This window comes from Venturia canescens, chromosome 10 (assembly GCF_019457755.1).
Source record: "Venturia canescens isolate UGA chromosome 10, ASM1945775v1, whole genome shotgun sequence".
NCBI classification, from domain to species: Eukaryota; Metazoa; Arthropoda; class Insecta; order Hymenoptera; family Ichneumonidae; genus Venturia; species Venturia canescens.
Window position 1 is genome coordinate 8,507,613 of NC_057430.1, and position 18,781 is coordinate 8,526,393.

At 42.5% G+C, this 18,781-nt stretch overlaps 1 protein-coding gene across 4 annotated transcripts in view; it reads left to right on the plus strand.

The window, feature by feature from the left end:
• The first annotated feature begins 520 nt into the window (after positions 1–520).
• Trpgamma (Transient receptor potential cation channel gamma) overlaps positions 521–18,781 on the plus strand; it is an 85,886-nt gene continuing 67,625 nt past the window's right edge. For 3 of the 4 annotated variants that reach the window (XM_043430242.1, XM_043430243.1, XM_043430244.1), the window contains exon 1: positions 521–1,082. The gene's annotated coding sequence lies outside the window, so the exon portion shown is untranslated. The remainder of the gene's footprint in view (positions 1,083–18,781) is intronic. The other variant, XM_043430245.1, reaches the window with a different exon arrangement.

Genomic DNA, 18,781 nt, shown 5'->3' on the forward strand with positions numbered 1-18,781 from the left:
TTCTTTAAAATTAAAAAATTCAAATTTTCATCGGAGATAGAGGCAGTTTGCTTCTATTCGAAACAACCATTTGCTTTTTGAAATCGTCTTTAGTTCCTCGTGTTTACAAGCAATAGTTTGAAAAGTTGTCCAACCAGCCCCGGTCTCCCCTAATCCGGATCTCGGATTAGCAGCATTTGCAGAAACCTAACAACGATTATTCGAGTTTAATGAAACAGAATAAAAGCGCGGATAAACAAGGTGGTAGGCCGGCAAGGTTCTAATTTCTGGCCTTTGTTTATACGATCGAGGGATCTTTGATCGAAAGCTCTTGTGCGAATATTCGGCAAAATGTGGGATTATATATACGGGGAAGGAAATTCGATGATTTTCTCGGGCATAAATATACATCGGGACATATAGACACATCTGGCATTGCGATATATATCGGATAGGAAGTATAGAAAGCGACGTCGAGGGTGGTAGGGGATGCGAAGCGTTGCGACGCCTCGATTTTCTCTCAGTTACCGCCCAACTCGCGTAGCGAGAGATCCTACCGCGAAGGAGCTTGCGTGGTATGTGAAAAAGAGAAAAGCGCGCTTTCCTTGCGGCCTCGTAGCGAGGAAAGACGGTAAACAAAATATTTCTAATCGTCCCAAAACCGGATCACCGATCGTGATTCAAATCTCGAAAGATTTAGCAGCATCCCCTTGAAACCCGGACCTGCCTCAGTGACAATCAAGACGAGAGTATCAATTTTTTATTTTTTCCAAATATAGTTCGTTGAGAAAAAAGAATGTTCGGAGTTTGAAGAATTCATTACGATTCGAATTGGGAGTGTGCGCTTCATCTGTATGCAACCAGCGATCGCCGAAATCGACGAAATCTTCAGATAATCTTATCTCTTTCCGGCTGTTAGCCTCAACTCCTGTTTTCATTGGTCTCCTCTCCACATCCACCAACCCCCTTTTTCTTTATTCCTTTCTCACTCTCGGCTCGACGCTCGTGCAAGCTGCTGCTGAACGAAGGGACAATCGGTTTCTCTGGAGGCGATAAGGAGACAGTCAAGATCGATCGCTGCCAGGAGATGCAGCAAAGTCAAGGTCAGTCATAAACGGCTCAGCTTATTTTTCATTCCCCTTTTCACGTGTGGAACTCTCCTCGCGAGGAGTCTTTAGTGTTCGTTGACCCACCGAGACTCCCTAAAAGGGTCTCCCAAATCGGAAGGTTATTCAACGACAACGCTGCATGCTTCTGGTGTCGAACATCCGATCGAGCGCAATCGCCAGCTTGTTTTTATTCCCTACCGACTCGTTAGCTGGTCCATGTATCTCGACTGAACAACGTTTGATTCGAGGACCGAGAACTCGAGTATCGCTCTTGAAATAACGAGCCCAAGTTTGCCCGCTATTAGTCCAGTTAACCCTCCGAGTTGATGGTTAGCATTTTTATGGGACGCGATGTAGGAAACTTCCAACATTTCCCAGTTCTTTGAATAATCGCTGTACGAGGTTATCTAACTTTCCTCAAGTTTGTGACTCCGTGCTCAAATTTGACAGTCCATTATAACGAGCAATTGCGCTTAATAGTGGATGAGAGGAAAATCGAACCGGAGTTTGGACTGCTAGACAAAGCCTCTCGCTGTCATAACGCAGTCACGCTCACGCACAGCTTCTTCGAGTCGTGTACTCCCCGAAAGTTGAACAAGCTTGTGTACAGTCGGGAATACGGGGGCAAAATGGAAATTCCAAACTACCTTGCAGCCTCGAACATTCCACTTTTTCTCTTCTTCCCGTACATTTGTTCGCTCCCCGAACAAACGATTTCGTTAAAAATGACAAATAAAGATGTTTGCTCGTGACCGAGAACATGGTGTCGCTCTCAAATTTACTAAAATTCGATCGATCAACGTGCGATCTTATTTAGTCCTGTTTCTTCGACTCATTTGCCACGCCACATGATCCATGGGAATAGTGATGTCTTACAGGGGTCTTACGCCTTCGGGACTCTCCAGGCCATCCACCTTTTTCCCCCACGTCCTTCCTTTTGCTTATATCTCATTTCACTCTCCCCCAAACGTCCTCGGTATACTTTTTTCCAAAAACGATCTCCTCCACTCGTCTCGTTGCAGGACACTCACAACTGTGTGCCAGATCCTATTGAGTCCTTTGCACTATTCTTGTTTACTCCACTACTTTCTTCCCAATTAACCCACCCTCGAGTGAATTACCTTCCGAAGAAGTCTTCGTCGTCTCCCTCGGCATTATATATGCAGGATCACGAACAACGAGATTGAAGAAAATGGGGGAGGGAGGGGCTCAAGGGGATGCTTTTGAGTGGAAAGATTTCTGGGAAGGGAATTTTTTTTTCATCCTTCGTTTCTTTATCGTCGAATTTTATTATTTTGTGTAATATTCATGAGAAATTTAGAAGAACGAGTACGGTTTATTATGGGTGGATGACATCTTTCGGAGGGCCCATTATCTCTCGCTTTTCACTGCACACGAAGCTTCAGAGGCTTCTGTATTTTCTCTTGCTCTCTCTCTCTCTCTCCCTCTTCTGAAGTTACAAAGGATCTTGCTCGCGAAAACTGGAAAGATCGAGACTTTGCACAGAGAAACTTATTCCAAGTTCGAAATGTTTTAAAATCTCGACTCTCGTACATATTTGAGCTGGTGAAATTTGCGATTCTCCTTTTATCTGACGTTTTCATTTGCTCCCTCATTGCACAGGAGCTCGGATTAATTTCATCTTCTATTGATGTTGCTGTGATGCTTTAGCTTCTTTAAGTTTCTACTTTCATTCGCAATGATTTCGTTTTATTTGCTCGTTTCATAGTATTTCCTCCAAATTAACATTGTCTCAAACGAAGTGTTCAGGTGGCCACGAAACTAGTTTGGAAAGTCGTTGAAATGTTTCATCTCGTATTTTCATTTGACAAAATTGGCCAAATTTTCTCACGAGTTCAGGAACAAAAGGGAGGAATGGGACACTCTGTAGAAGAATATTTATTGAAATCCGATGAACCATCAACGACAAAATATTAATACAAACGACCAATAACAGCCAAATTTTAATCTGATCGAATGGATTTTTAATCGGACGATGAATTATTCAGTTTCTATAGTTACGTGGCAAAAAAATAGTCTGCTTTTCGAGGGTGCAAGACACCGTGGGAGAACGAAAGCGGATAAATATACCGTGCGGAATTTTCAGTACAAATAAGAATGAAAAGAGCTTCATCCGCGTTATCGACAAATCCGCCAAGTGTAATTACATCAGCTGCGATGATATTGAGTTTAATTCGAGGATTGGGGGATTTTGTATAGTTGCGGTGGTTTGGCACGGCAATCCGAGAAATCGCTTTTGGATAATGTAGATTGATATTTAATTAATTAGGTTCTTCGCCTCGAAATCCGATAGAATATTCAACGCGTCCATGTTCGTACGTGCGGATCTCGTGAATCCCATGAATTTGCGACCGCTCGGAAAACTTTTGAAACTTTCGTGAAAGTTTTTTCGGCAGGATCGAGGACGCTGATGCGTGAGCCGAGGCTGTAACTTTTTCTCATTTTAATTAGTCCGGATCGTATTGTTCAATAAAACTGAATACTGGGGAAATAGACTCTGTGGAACTGTTAGAAACTTTGTCGTTGATTGTCACCTTTCGAATTGGCCGATGGTGAAAAATGGAGCGCGAAATTTCGGCAGCACCGTTCGCCAATTGAGCGATAAAAGTTGATTATCCAAATGACGTGTTGCCGCGATCCTTGCATCGCGAATCGGATGTCAATTTTCACTTTTCAAATGAATTTAAAAAAATGAAACCAGCGGACTGATGGATTCGGAAACTTCTTCGAGGATTTTTAAAATGAAATGAAAGCACGATTCCGACGCTGCCACGTTTCCCCAGACTTACAAAGTCTCTCGAGCTTTTATAAACTACTCGTAAATTCTATAAAAATATATATAATGTTATTCTTCGACAGCGTGCTGACTGCGGTTGATAAAACTGGGATGCTCGGCATCGGCCACGCGTTCCACTTAATCGTGAGAGCTTCCCGAGACTCCGATTGCAAAAGGGCGAATGATCGAAGGAGTAAAGAAGAGAAGCGGGGAGGAAGGAACAGAGTAAGAATAAAACGAGGGGGGAGAGAGAGAGAGAAGAAAGAGGAAGAAGAAGGTGGTGCAATAACTTTCGCGCAGCGAGAACTGTGCAGCATCGACCGGCCACTTCTCTCCCAGCTGTGAGCTTTTCTCCGAGCGATGTTTTTGTGCTCCCGTTTTACACAATTAAATATCACCTTTTCTTCTGTATATCAGACTTCGACACATTCCATTATAAAGGAATACAATTCGAGCTGCGCGTTTCTCCAACTGTATTTCAACCGTGTGTGTCCTTCGTTCGTGAAAACCGCAACGAACGTCGAGGAACGCGTGGTTAGTTCCGTCGGAATTAGGTGAATTAATGATAGATTGTTTAATAAACTGGGCCGAGCAACAGATTAGATAAAGATTATGCGAACGAATGCGACCCAATGAGCACGTGCACGCGGCCAGGAGTGGATTTATCACGAGTATTTATGGAGCAACGTGTCCTGGAAGCGTCGAGTTTCCTTCCGGAAAATATTCATAAACGACGACAGGGGCCGCGAGCATTTAAACGTGTTCTGATTAAGTTTCCCCCGGTCTCTCTCTCTCTTCCCGCATCTCTCTGCTTTTCTTTATCTTCCCTGACAATTGTATTCCGTATTGCAAAGCTTTCATGTGTACACAAGTTAAAGTTTCGTGAGTAGCGTTTGCCATCGCGCATCGCAGGCGAGACAAGGGCATTTGTTCTGCGACTGTTCGAATTGCTCGGGACGTGTGGGCGTTCAGACGTTGTGATGATCGCGAGAAAGGCTTCGAGTAGGTAATAACGACGTGCTTGTCAGCCGAGTCGCACTCGCAACGGCGTAGGTGAAGAATCTCCGTCTTTCGAGGCTGGAAGAGATAAAAAAACATGCGATTTTGCAAGGATGCTTTTGCAACTCTCCTTCGACAGCCCTCCTCCTTTTTTATTCGTATGCATTTCCGGTTAGCACCGTTCTCGAAGACATTCCGACAGTAAAGCTCGCGCCAAGTGTGTCGTTAAATGTTCACATTTCTCGTAGGAAAATCACGATTCAACTGCCTTTGCTCGAACCCGGATGGCCGGTTTGAAGATTATTTTAAAGCGAAAAACATCCTTTTTATTGCTGATGGATTTCTCCGATTTCTTTCGGACTTCCATCCGTCGTATGATCCGCGTTTATCGATCATTCGGTTAGCGTTCAACTGACAAAACTCGCAGGATAATGCGAGTGGAATATCCATTCGATCCGAGCAACAGCGGACCGCGTCGAAATCCTGCGGCTCAGAGGCGACTGAAAGTAATTGGGTTTCCACGTCATTAGATGAGAAAATACTTCGGACGTGGAAGACGCGTCAATACGATCGACGGAGTTAAATTCATCCTGTCGATTCATCCGACTTGACGTTCTAAACTTAAGCGTGTTACATCAACAGGACCTCGTTCCCAATTCCTTGCGAAAGCTAATGAAAATTTTCCAACGAAAGCTCCATCAAAACTTCGCTCGGTATCTTCTCGTCGAGCGTTCTGTCTTCCTCCTTTGGCGATGCGCGCAGGGGGCGGATATATTTGATTGATTTCGGCATGTTAATGCAGAAATATTTCAAATAGTTTCTTCAACTGCGGCTCGCTCGGCTCGCTTCTATATTAATATGCATCTCTGACCTATATTCGGGTTGACACGGCCCGAGAAAACGTCCGCGGGGGAGGAGAAGAGCGAGGGATGAAATAATGAGACGCACGATTTTTGGAGAGATTTGCATCGTCCCTCGTGATTTTCAATGACTCAAGATCTCTGGTGCAGTTGAAAATGGTGAGCCTCCTTCACACTTTTTAGCCCACGAGAATCGATAAAAGTGAGAATCATTCACAGGGAACTCGGTACGCGCGCGTTTGCCTAATGGATATTGCAGGAAGCATAAAACTCTTTGAAGTTACCCCGCAGTCCGGATGGCTGGGCGATAATCGTGCAACTTTCGTCCGAAAATAACTTCGCTACTCTTTCTCTTTCTCCCGCTCGTAATCCCTCATTTTCTTCATACCATACTTGAGAGAAAATAAAATTTGGATGTTGAGCGAATTGAAACGGGAGTGAGGCGCGATTCTATGGGCGCTTTAACGACTCGAATTGAGAGAAGGACTTCTAGTTTTAGTTCTGCCTTCTCTGCAGTAACTTTCCATCGTATCTCTGCGAGCAGTACTCAAATCCGGGAGAGAAAAATTCATCCGGAGTTACGGTTTCATCGGGGTTATCGTAAAATTCGTCATCGCGTCGTTAGCTCATACACGATGAAAAAGTCGAGCTGGAAAGATGTGGTCAGAGGCTTGAGGGAAGGAATTAGGAGAAGTGCCGCCCCCGAGAGCGGTTCCTCTGCCACGAGGGCTAATGTTGTAGAAACTTGCACTTACATTTGTGATGTATCATCATCAATTTATCGATCATCGTAGCGCCGTCAAGGACCCTTGACGCCGTACTTTCTCATCGAGGGAACGATTCCTCTTTGTCTTGCACTCTCCATCCCTTTTTCTCTTGGCAGCAGCCCCGGAGCGCAGCCTCTTTGACGGTGGCGACAAAGACTTTGCAGCATCGCCGTAATCTTCCTCTTCTCAGTTCAAAAGCAATGATCTCACTTGACTCCTCTCCAATGAGGAGTTTATGCAGAATTAATCTTCCCTCGAGCCTTCCCCGGAGACGGCAGGGCGATCCTTCGATTATTAATCCCGATAACGACTCGGAACATTGATCCTTTCCCGTAAGCGATTCGCTAGTCAAATTCTCAATTATGATTGTACTCGCAGCCTCAGCCATTCCGGCTCAAAATATCCTCCGCGCGTCTTTTCCTTTCCGTGCTCTTATTTTTGCTTCGTTCATGAGATTTTCTCGGGGATCGACGAACTTTCGAGACTCCATTTTCAAACTCTCGTTTCTGCTATCAAAGAAATTTAGGGAATTCGCGTCTCCCCTCGAGCAGCTGACTTGTCGCTGGCTGGCCGAGCGGTCACCCACCCAAGTAGTGTTTTGCACCCCACGAAGGGGGCTCATTTTTGCCAAAGCCTCGTGCCAGCCTCGCATCGATCGCCGTAACTACACACAGAGTTTTCCCGCGGAACATGAACAGATTGAGCATGGATGAGTTTCATCACAAATCAATATTCATGGACGCTTGCCGACGCGAAATTATTGTTCGATTCCGTGCTACGTGGGGGGAGAATCGAAGGGGATTTCGAGGGACGAATATCTCCGGTCGAATGAAGTGGTTTTGACGGTGTTCGTCCCACCTGTGCCATCTCACTCCCTTAAATTCCCATTCTCTTCCCCCTTAGCATCGGAAATGGCGAGTGATATAGTTAGAAGTTTCCGATCTGAATATCGCCGTAGAAAGCGCAAATTATTGGCTGGAGAACTCCCGTGGAAGGGAGCCAAAGCATTTTGGCTTTAACATGTCGCGTTTATGTGTCCGTGTTGCGTGTGTTCTCGAGAATCGTGGCTTCTCTCACGAAGGGACGTTCCCGAATATCTCTGACACAGCGTTCCGCCGAAAGCACTTCCTTTTCCCGAGAGTTCAACGCGCAAAAAGGAACAGCAGAATTAGTACTTTCGCTTGTGCGCTGTCTCGACGCGACCGTAAAATGGTTTTTACTGCGATGAAAACACATTCGTTACAAGCATTCTTATTTCCATTGTTATTTCGGGCCGTTCCAGTTTCCAAGGGAGTCGGATCATCCTTCTTTTTCGCGACCCGAGTCATCTTTTGTGCTGCCTTACGAGCATCGAAAATGCGAATTTCAAATTGAAGTTTTTCCACCGCGAGCAGGGTGGTCGCGAAAGTGCTCGTTCGCAGCCAACGCTCGCAGCAGGGCGACTCCGCGCCTGCAACAGCTGAGATCGTGGACCAGAGAACAGCCAGCAGGAGACAGAAAACAACGCTGTTCTGATCCTCCCGGATTTTTAACGCTTGTGCGTTCCTGCCCTGCTGCTGCAACGCTACACTTCGCAGCTCCATTCTTTGAGGGCGCAGAAGCTGTCTTTATGAAATCCTCTTACAGTTTCCTCGCAAAAAGTTGTCCCGACCCGTACCCGGAAATGTATATACAAAATATTTGTCCTTCGCCCTTTCGTTATTCCTGCGCAATCTTCCGCTTGAAAAATCTCTGTGCACACGGAGAATTTACCGTCATCAAATTGAGTTAGCTTTCGAAAGAAACTTCACCGTGTGTGTTTAACGAGAGTAAACACGAAGGAGAGATAAATCCAAAGCTTATTTGTACAGCTTGACCGAAATTGAGCTTATTTTTTGCCATTATGCCCCGAGAACGGGAGCATTTTTTCCCTGTTTTAGTTCGACGCGGAGAGCCCGCGTTGCGAATAATTTTCGTGGCATTTCTTCCGCGTTGCGTTTTTCTCGAGTGTCATTCAATTGGTCATACTTTCGAAAGAGAAACAGAGTGTTATGAAGATACGAATAAGATGCAACAACGGATATTAGTAGCGTGTGGAAACATGTTTAGCATCGAATTCTGTACGCATGAGCATAAAACGCAATTTCATTAACGTAACCTCGAGAATTCATTTCACTCTGTAGATCAAGCTATAACTGCGGATGGATAGCTCGACGAAAAATTATATCTGATTGGAATTTCCGTACTTCGTGATGCAATAAAAATCTGAAAAAATTCAACAACATTTTGAAAGCTGTGAACAACAATTATCAATAATAATATTGCCCAAAAGTTAATAACAAATTGCTTAATTATTCAATAATTTTGCGGTGACTTATTGTTTTTTTTTTACGAATCAAATGTGTGTATTTTTCCGAATGCACATGAATTTTTTCAGAATTTCCGTGGATTTTTGAAATTACTTGAAAAAATTTTGAAAAAAATTTGAATTTTGGATATGTTTTAGAAGAGATATTTACCATCGGTTTTGAAAAGTCTCAAGGTTACTGGATAAATAGAGCCACTTAAAAAATTTGAAAAAGGGAATTTCAAAAATCCACGAAAATTCGGAAAAAAATCATGAGCATTCAGAAAAATGCGCACATTCGATTCGTAAAAAAAAACAAGGCTTTACTGTAAAATTGTTAAAAAATTATTTATTTAAACAATTTATTAACAACTTTTGGGCAATATTATTGTTGGTAATTGTAGTTCATAACTTTCCAAATGTTGCTGAATTTTTTCAGATTTTTATTGAATCACGAAGTACGGAGATTCCGATCAGGTACACTTTATCGGCTGGGTTATCCATCCAGTAATACCTTAAAAGCTTTGGCGTAATTAAAATTAGAGAAACATTTTGTTTCTGGTGTGACCATGATTATTTTGAAATGAGAATTCGATTTCTGCAGCTTCAGCAAAGAGCGTTGACCTTCCAGTGAGATTAAACGTTATTTCTGATGAGCTTCATCTCAATCGTTTTTTGTTTTGTTTTTGTTTTTGTCCGCCGACAACTGACGTTAAGAATAAAGAATTTTTCTCGTGCCACATGCATCTCCAAGTTATTTACCACAATAATTGTACAATTCGAGTGCATCAACGCGAACGAGAGGGACGTGCTGTGAATAGCATTCGTTTTTATCTCGTTATAGCCCTTAATGGGAGGTCATTCATCCAAAAGATTCCGACGTTTCGCCCTTCCCTCGTGGATGTCGTCATTACACGTAGGAGAGGATCCTCGAGAAATTCCAATTAATTTATCACCCTCGCAGGAGCTCGAAGGGGACCGAGACGTTTCGTCCTCCCCTGCTCTCCTTCTCGCCCTCTGACTTTTATCCTCCCCTCCCCCCCTGCCCTCTTTTACCCCGCCCGTGTTTCTGTAATACCCCGAATCAGTGTGTGGCTACTGGAGGCAAATTGGAGCTCGGATTATCCGGACAAGCCTCAGGACGCGAGAGCCGAAGAGGACACTCGAAATTTCATAAAACAAGTAGAAATTCCTTGTACGGTCAGACACGCCTCCGTCCATCTCGAATTAATCTCCGAGTCGCTTCTGATTATGGATTGAGCTTCGTTTCATTATACTCAATTATGTTCCGCTTGATCGAAACGCTGGAATGACTTTTCTCACAAATTTAAGCACCCTGATCCCAATTAATAATCCGTCTCAATTTTTTCGACCTCGCACCTCAACAGCTTCGGCTCAAATACCGTTGTTTCTGTACACAAATCACTTGTTTGCTACTTCGAATGGACGCGGAAAGCTGAGAGCTCGGAACAGTCGTTCGTCGGATTATTCATACCGCTTTTTCCGTTTGCTCTCCAAAGTTTCGCGGTGGAGAGGAAGAGAGCGATAAAACTCAGGAGGACGAGACCTCGGGAAATAGTGAAAAATAAATATTGTAATAAAGAGACTTGTCTGCACGGAAGAGAAAAGTTTTTAATTAATTTACGCAAATATTATTCTCGATCGGCCGCGAGAGAAAGCAAAGAATTTCGCCTCAAGGGACGGGCGCGCGGATTACAAGAGCAGGCATCTCGAGAGGGCAAAGAATATGGCATTTGATGGGTGGACTAAACACTCTGTGGAACGAGAACAAACGAACGGGGCGACGCGAGTCTCTGCAGAGACGGAGAACACCGGCAAAGAGACGAAGAGAGAGAACAGACTCTAACGTATCCACCGTTTATATGAAGGACGAAAATATACGAAGCAGACTGACGCCATCCCCATTGATTCATCCGAACCCTCCCTCCAGCGAAACCCAACCTATGTAATAGTCCACTACATATGTACATAAAATTATGCATATGCGCGTGTGAATTTATGTATTTTATATCTCCTTCGTAGTTTGGACGAACCCACGGTGCTTATACACCAATGAAAATGTAATATGTGCTTCAGGAAGTTCGTGCACGCGTTTCCATGTTGGTACAGAAATTCGGAGCCATTGATGCATTCGGAATATGCCAAATTGCGGAGAAAATTATTTCTAAATTGTATTGAAATCGCGTGAAAAATCGTGGGCTCGGAAAATTTTGTGTTAAATTAATGGATTTTTTCGGTGTGATGAATTTTGTGGAGTCGACAATTAATTGGCTCTCAAAGTGATCGGGTTGGTGGATTATTACTGGTGTCGGGCTCGAGCGAGCGTTATTTTTTGATGGAGCTTCAAAGCGTTTCGGGTTTCGCCAAATTTTTGTTAACGGAGTTTCAGCCGATCGGATTCCCATTTTCAACTCAACTCTTTGAAGCAGCGATACAAATTTTTGAGAATAAAAAACGAGCTCGATGTTTGAATACTTTTGGGAAGCAATTTTGATTTTTTTACTCTCTTTCCATCAGCTTCAAGCCCGAGGTAACAACTCGCCGAGTTATCGCATGGATATGTAACGTCGCATGACCTCCGGCACATAAAATCCTGAAAACTGCTCGACCCATTCACATGGAAATTTGAACATCCCCGCACTCAAATACCATACGATGTATCGTCGAACTCAATTTCGATATTAGTTCCCAAACAACTGCTGTTACAAAACCATAGAAAGTGCGGGTAGATAAGTGGGCTTTGGGTAGAAATTGCAGGCATTTCGTCGCAAACTTTTATCCAGATACGTCGAGCAGTTGCTCAGATTTCGTCATCAAACCCAGAAACTGCAGAATCCCGTGTCATAATTTTCTTTCCAATATATAAATTTCTCCAAGTTTTCTACAAATCAAAGCTCACAGAAAAAAGATCGAGAGTCTCGAAAGTCGCGTTCCCACTCATGGTTTCTGCTCCACTAATGGATTTTGGAAGTACGAGCGCGCGTTTGAACGTCCAAAGAGAAAAGTTGTGGATTTCGTGGACTCCCGAAGATAATGATACGCAAGATTTTGGAGTAGTCCATATACGGATTCATGTAGTTTGAGATACGTCGCAGTGACACATGCTCATGGGAACGGGTACGCGATAATGTACGAGGACAGAGAACGGGGATAAACGGGAGAGAGGAATAACGAGGGATTTAGGGAATCGAACAATTTGCCAGACCGGCCACATTTGTACTCGCAATAATCCGTCCTCTCGCCTCTCGCGAGTGGCTCATTCGTCTCGAGTCTGGCCAGCTTCTGCGGTTTCATTTGAACGAGAAAAGCGTGTAATTCCTTCGAGTGGCTGGTGCACGCCTCGTTCTGCATGGAAATATAGATCGAGTGGCAGGAAGTCGTAGAGAATTTTACACTACAGGCTACTTCGGGGTGGAGGAGAAAGAGAGAGAGAGAGAGAAACAGTAAAATGACATCAAACACGAGAAAGAGTGAGAAGCTTGATTGCCCTAAGCTCTGAGCTCTTAAATTATGGATACATAAGCATTTATAGAGATGCAGTATACGTGAAAATCACACGTCTTTTCTGTACAAGAATTGCCTCGGAATGAAACGAGACGAGGAATGGAATGTGTGAGAAATTTCTCGTTAAGATGAATCGCCAAATGGTTGGCAACCGTCCAACAATTAATGGGCTATCGATTTAATTTTATTATACCATCCGATCTTGCTGTTCAACATTTCGTTGGAGAGTAGAAAACGAAGAATGTGTTGGAAGGTTTATTTCTCTTTTCGTGGAGAAAGATTCTTCGGCCACGGGGAGGAAGGAACCGTTTGAACTGACGGGAGGCGATATAGATTCGACGATTCGTTTTCAATTCTTTGACGAAGCTTATTCCAATGACAGAGAATTTATGACTTCGTTATTGAATGCGTGAATCGTGAATAATAAGACACAGAAAACGTGAGACGCGGAGCGAGATATTTATACGCGATCGTCACACGGGACGTTAAACTTTGCTAGAAATTTCATTCCGAACGTCGATTCTTGGAACACGTTAAAAAAAAGAACGATAAAATTGAGCAAAAGATAGATTGTCATTCGTTCGTTGCGAGAGATGAGAATTCTCGCGTGTCCCTGGAGTATTTTATACGATGCTTACAGATATATATTCGTACGTGTCGAGCTTTTACAACACTTTTTCTTCCTGTCCCCCCCCCCCCCCCTTCCTCCCCTTCCACCCTTTATTCCTCCCTTCTTCGTCGTGACTGCGCTGTCCTCTTGTCGATCTCGATCATTCTCACACGAGAAGAGAATGATAAAAAAACGAATGAGACAAAAAGGAGGACGAGCCACAGGATGAGGGTTATGTATGTATCGTAGCTGCATGTCTTTTTTTCCATTATTTTTCGTACTCGCCTCATTATTTTCTTCCCCGAGAGAAATAAACTCGCGCAAGCGGTGGCTCTTTCATCGATAACGTCCATTTCGAACGGAGCAAAGGGTGAGAGCAGTCTCTCGATTATTACAAATGTTCTCGTCCTGTTTTTTTTTCTCTCGACTCAATAGAACTATATAAAGAGCAGGACTCGTGTATTAGATGTTCATGGAGAAAAGATAGATACGTTGCCAGAGAGAGAGAGAGAGGGAGAGAGAGAGAGAGAGAGAGCGAGGGGGGGGGGAGGAATCGATAAAGCTTTGGCTCGAAAGGATATCCGCTTCCTCATCAAGACTTGAGTGAGTATTTGTTCCTTCGGGGGACGTTGGAAACATACATTTTCAGGAGAGATTTTACCTCCTCGTTCCCATTCTTCTCTCTTCTTTTCCATTTATTTTGTGTTTCTGTTGAAAGAGCAGCCTCGATAGTACTTTATCCCCTTAAATCGCAACGTTATCGGAAACCAGATCAATTTAATTTATCCGATTACGAAGCGCGTGTCCGAAGCCATCTTATTGTAGTTTCAGCTTGCAGATTCATCGGTGCCGATGCTCATCGCTGCGGGGGGCCGATTCACTGCTGAGTCTCTGCCACTACTTTTGACACCTCCGATCGCTGAACCGGGAGAGATTTATCGAAATTTTTCCCAACCTCGAAATGAACGAGGAGGAATCGTGAAAAATAATATTCTCTAGTTTTTCTGGACTGTCAAAAAGGGCGCTTGGCCAATGAAATGAGAAATATAAAAATTGAGTAATTCAATAGTTCTAAACAGAAAAGAATTCGAGCACTTGATAAAAAAGGAACTAAATGTGACACAAACGATTTTCTCAACGGGCGTGACGACTGTAGAACGAGACGAGAAAAATTTCATAGAAATAGAACAAAAGGCAATATTAAAACGAATATTCTCGGAGGAAAGAACGTTGGAGCTCGTAAGCTCTTTAATGGAGTCCAGTTAATGCGTTCGAGAGAAAAGAGCGGTGAAGAGAGAGGCGCCACACGTATTGCTCGCGGGAATTTTCGTATCTGACAACAAGCGCTCTCGCATGCGATTCTTTTCGCTCACTTATTCCGCGCTTGGCGAATTAACGCGTCGCTTCGAAACGTAACATTTTTATTTTATTGTTACAACCCAGGGGGCTCTTTTCCGAGAATATGGTGGAGTTCAAAAAAGTGCAGAGGACAAACGTTTTGAGCTAAATTCTGCTTTTCTGTCACAATTTCCTGTCGCGAAGACACCGAAAATAAAATTTTTTTGAAACATTCAAACGTCTTGTCGCTCGTGCTGCGAGCTAAGTTTTCGAATTGAGCTGACTAGCTGACTAAATTTCGGATCTTACAACAAAGTTTCTTTACAGCGTTCCAAAACTGCTTTGGAACGATGGAAAATTTATTGCATCGACTAAGTATTTTGTTGAACTTATTCACCGAAAGATTTAACGAAGTACCCTCGGTACGTAGTGAGTCAGAGAGTTTTAGTCTTCAATATGGGTAACGTAGTACATATTTCGGCGACACCGTAGCTCCTGGGTTAGTGTACGTGCTCACGTACAAGCATTGAATCTACGTATAGTCGCGTATAGGAAGCCCAGCTTCTGCGTGTTTCGTTTTTCATCAGTGGGTAAAGAAATCCGAAGTGTGTATGGGAAAAGAAACATCCCTAACCTTAAAGAAGACTTCGAAAATGATTAAACTGACGGTGTCTTCTTTTCATATTTTCTATTTCTTATTGTTTCCGAAAATAATTGATGCATGAAACACACAAAATGTTCGTTACAAATGTACAATATTTCTTTTGCAATACTGTGTTTCTATCGTTGACTCAATAATTTGCGCATGTTCAGACGGTTTCGAAAGTGCTGCTGTAACTTATATTCGAATGAAGCGCCATAACCTACAATTCCGCGGTGTTGGCACATTTGCGTGTTGCTCAAAAACCTTGTCTTATTTCCAGTCATTTCTTAGAACACAAGCGAGCTTTGCATGTTTTCCAAAAAGAAAAATTTTCATTGGACATTCGTTTATATCTTCTCCAAATTTTATCAAAATCTGTTTGTTAACTTAAACGTTTTAAATTAAAAAGTGCGTCTGAATCACAGATTCATATAAGACTCCGTGTTAACTGCTTCAAATTAAGGAGGGTGGCTACCGACGATACAATGTTGCCATGCTAAACCATGTTAAATACATTAAAAATTTCAAAATGATAAGAATTTAATAAAATTTGGTGAACATATTCTTTAGGGCCAAATTTGACAATACAAATTTTTTAAGATTTTTCTTCTGTACAGTTATCGAGTAATTGATCACTAAAGTTCAAGTGTATAAGCATAGCGTTTCCATATATATAGGTATACATTCCGGGCATAAGAAATCTGCTTTAATCCGTAATTACTCGATAACTAAGCAGAAGAAAATTTTGAAAAAAATTGTGTCTTCGCACTTGATGTTGAAGAACATTATCACCAAATTTGATCAATTTCTTATCATTTTGACGAACGTAGCCACCCTCCTTAAATCATAGATATCTCTTTTCAAAGTCAACCAAAGGTCACAAAATTTTAACTGACTCATTTTCCGAAAGATTTTGACATCTTTACAAATTTTTTATAATTTTCTGTTTGTTAATTGATTTACCGAGGGTACTTCCTTAAGGTCCGAAGCAGCTTTTCAGTCAAGGGACAAAAATGAAAAAAATTCCTGGGGACGATGATGAAAAAATATCACAAAATGAGAAGAAAAAAAAAGAAATTTCAAGAAAATGGAGAAAAAGCGAGAGTTTCCCTGCTCACTTAGATTCGGAGATGCTTCCCCTCGGCTATCCTCGGGGTCCGACCTTGTAGCTTTTTTCATTGCTTCTCAACCCTCGCCCTCTCCCTTTTATGTGCGCAATTGTCCTCTCCTTTGTGTCTGAAAATATGTTTGGGATGTGTGGCGCGTGTGTGTCGTGTTTATGCAGCGAGAGAGTGGGAGTTTTCGCTTTCAGAGGGAATCACGCTGGGCATGCACACTGGTAACAAGTCGCTCGGCATGGAGAGGGCGTGTGTTATAATTAGGCCACAATTAAGCCTCCGCGCGATGGAGGTAGTTCTCAATGTATTGTGTGCATTCTAAAAGCTCGCAAGACTCTCGCACCGCACGTATACTATTATTACATACAACTTTGCCATTCGCTCGCGAGCGACGGCGAGCGGCCTTTTTTCACAGTTTCTCTATGAATATTCGTCGTTGCTCATTTTTTTCGCTCTCTTTTCCTCTTTCACGCGCACGAACGTGTGAATAATTAAGATTTATCGGATTACAAGGGAGAATTGTCGAGGAATGAAAATTATGTCCTGGCGAATAGTGCATTTCGCGAAATTCGTTTTTTAATACTTTTCCGGCTCCTTTTGTCCGAAGAATTTGCGAACGCTCGTTTCGACCTCTGATTTGAAGAATCTGGAAAACTTCGCGGGGATTCGAGAATCTAAAGTTTTTTTGATTTTCCTTTCCATGGACTGAAATAAATCCTCGGGAAAATGTCATTCGTATTTCTCGTTCGGGGCCGAAAATTCTAAAGTACTAGAAATATAGTATCTCGGGGACAGTGTATACTTACTGGATTGCAGCCTTAATTCGAAGAGCAGTAATAAGAATTGTTCTATCTTTTATTCAAAAGACTCACGATCCTTTTTCTCTATAAGCGTATTAAAAAATGTTTTCAGTCACTTCGAATGTTTATATTGTAAAGCATGCTCGGGCAGCCTTGAAAAAAAATTATAAAATCATTACAGATTTGTATTATTTTTAATGTAATATTTTTTCAAGATTTGTGAAATTTTTTTCGAATTGTTCTCTTGAAATTATTTACAGTTGGTTTCCTAATTTTTTTTATGAATTTTTTTTTACATTTCTCGTGATTGTGAAGTATGCTCGGGCAACCTTGAAAAAAAATGATAAAATAATTACAGATTTGTATTATTTTTAATGTAATATTTTTTCAAGATTTGTGAAATTTTTTTTTATGAAATTTTTTTTACATTTTCCGTGATTGTAAAGTATGCTCGGGCAACCTTGAAAAAAAATTATATGTATGGTAAAATGTCACACGTATTCGGTGTACATTCGTGTATTTATCATAGAATTTACTCTGCTGACAGTCAAAATTTGTGATTTATAGTACATTTCCACTTATTGTGAGTGCTAGTCCGACGCGATGAATAACACTCGGAAACAAAACGAAATATAGTTCTCACATGCATCATTTTTTGCTGTCGGCATAAAGCTGTTTAGAACTGAAGGGACGAAAAATTGTAAAATTCAAAAAATACCATGCTGTTTGTAATCGGTGCTTAAATACTTTGAAAATTTTTGAAAAATAATATATTCCTCACTATACAAAACGAATCTGTTTTCTCCGTGTGGCACGACGAAGAATCGACGTTCTCCCATCCTTCTTTTCCTTCTCTCGATATGACGCTGAAGTTTCCAACGTTGGAGTCCAACGAAATGATCTAAAAAAACTCTCAAATAGTTCCAGTAAATCTCCAATTTTCTTCCCTGCCGAATTTCCAATTCATTATTTTTCAAGGCACATCAATAATTCGTAAAATAAAAAAATAATGAATTATAAATATTTTTTTCGTTCGTTTCGTTGAACTCCAACGTTGCAAACTTCAGCGTCGTTCCCTCGATCCCTCCTCGCTGGTGAAACGAATGGCGGTTTTTGCCGTCGCGAATGTTGCGACTTAACCCAACGGACGTTTCTTCCATTCATTTTTTCCTCCTCGCTCTGATCCTCCCCTCGGCGTTTTTTATCCAGCCTCTTCCATGGCGCTTTTTAGCTTTGTAACTGCCATCGATCTGTGCGAGCGTGTGTGCCGATATGGGCATGGAGCGATGATTCACGGGCGGAGTGAAAACGACGGAAAAGTGAAGACGAGCGGGGGAGGGGAATCCCCGGCAATTTGTCTCTCATCCAGTGCCCCGTGTGCTCCTTATCGTTCCGGGTGGGTTCGGTCAACGAACTCGGTCGAGGCGTTGCGCTCTCTCGTTCGCGATTTGCGCCGATATATCCTCCCCGCGAACCGGAAATGCAAGCTGCTTTACCGAAGAAGTCCGAGTCCGATTGTAAACGAGGCCTTCTCCGCGCATCGGAACCGCTTCTGCTTTCTGTCTGTGTTTCATGGCGTTTGGCCCAGAAAAAACAAACGAGTAAGCGAGAGTCCAACGTTCGTTAATAAGTTCTTCAGGATGAAAAAAAACCTCGTGAGAGCTCATCTCAGCGAAAACTTTTTTCTTCCCATTTCCACTGATCCTCCCAATGACAGAAGTCGCATTTCGCATAAAATAATCTCGTCTCCTATCAGCCTCCATATTGAAATAACGAAATATTAAATCTTCCGCGAGTGCTTGACGTTTGCTCAGATTTTCCGAGCACGTAGATGCGACGACGCCGACGAAAAATATGTCGTTAAAGAATATTGTACGGAAAAGAAGATGAAAAAAGCACGGATGGAAAGT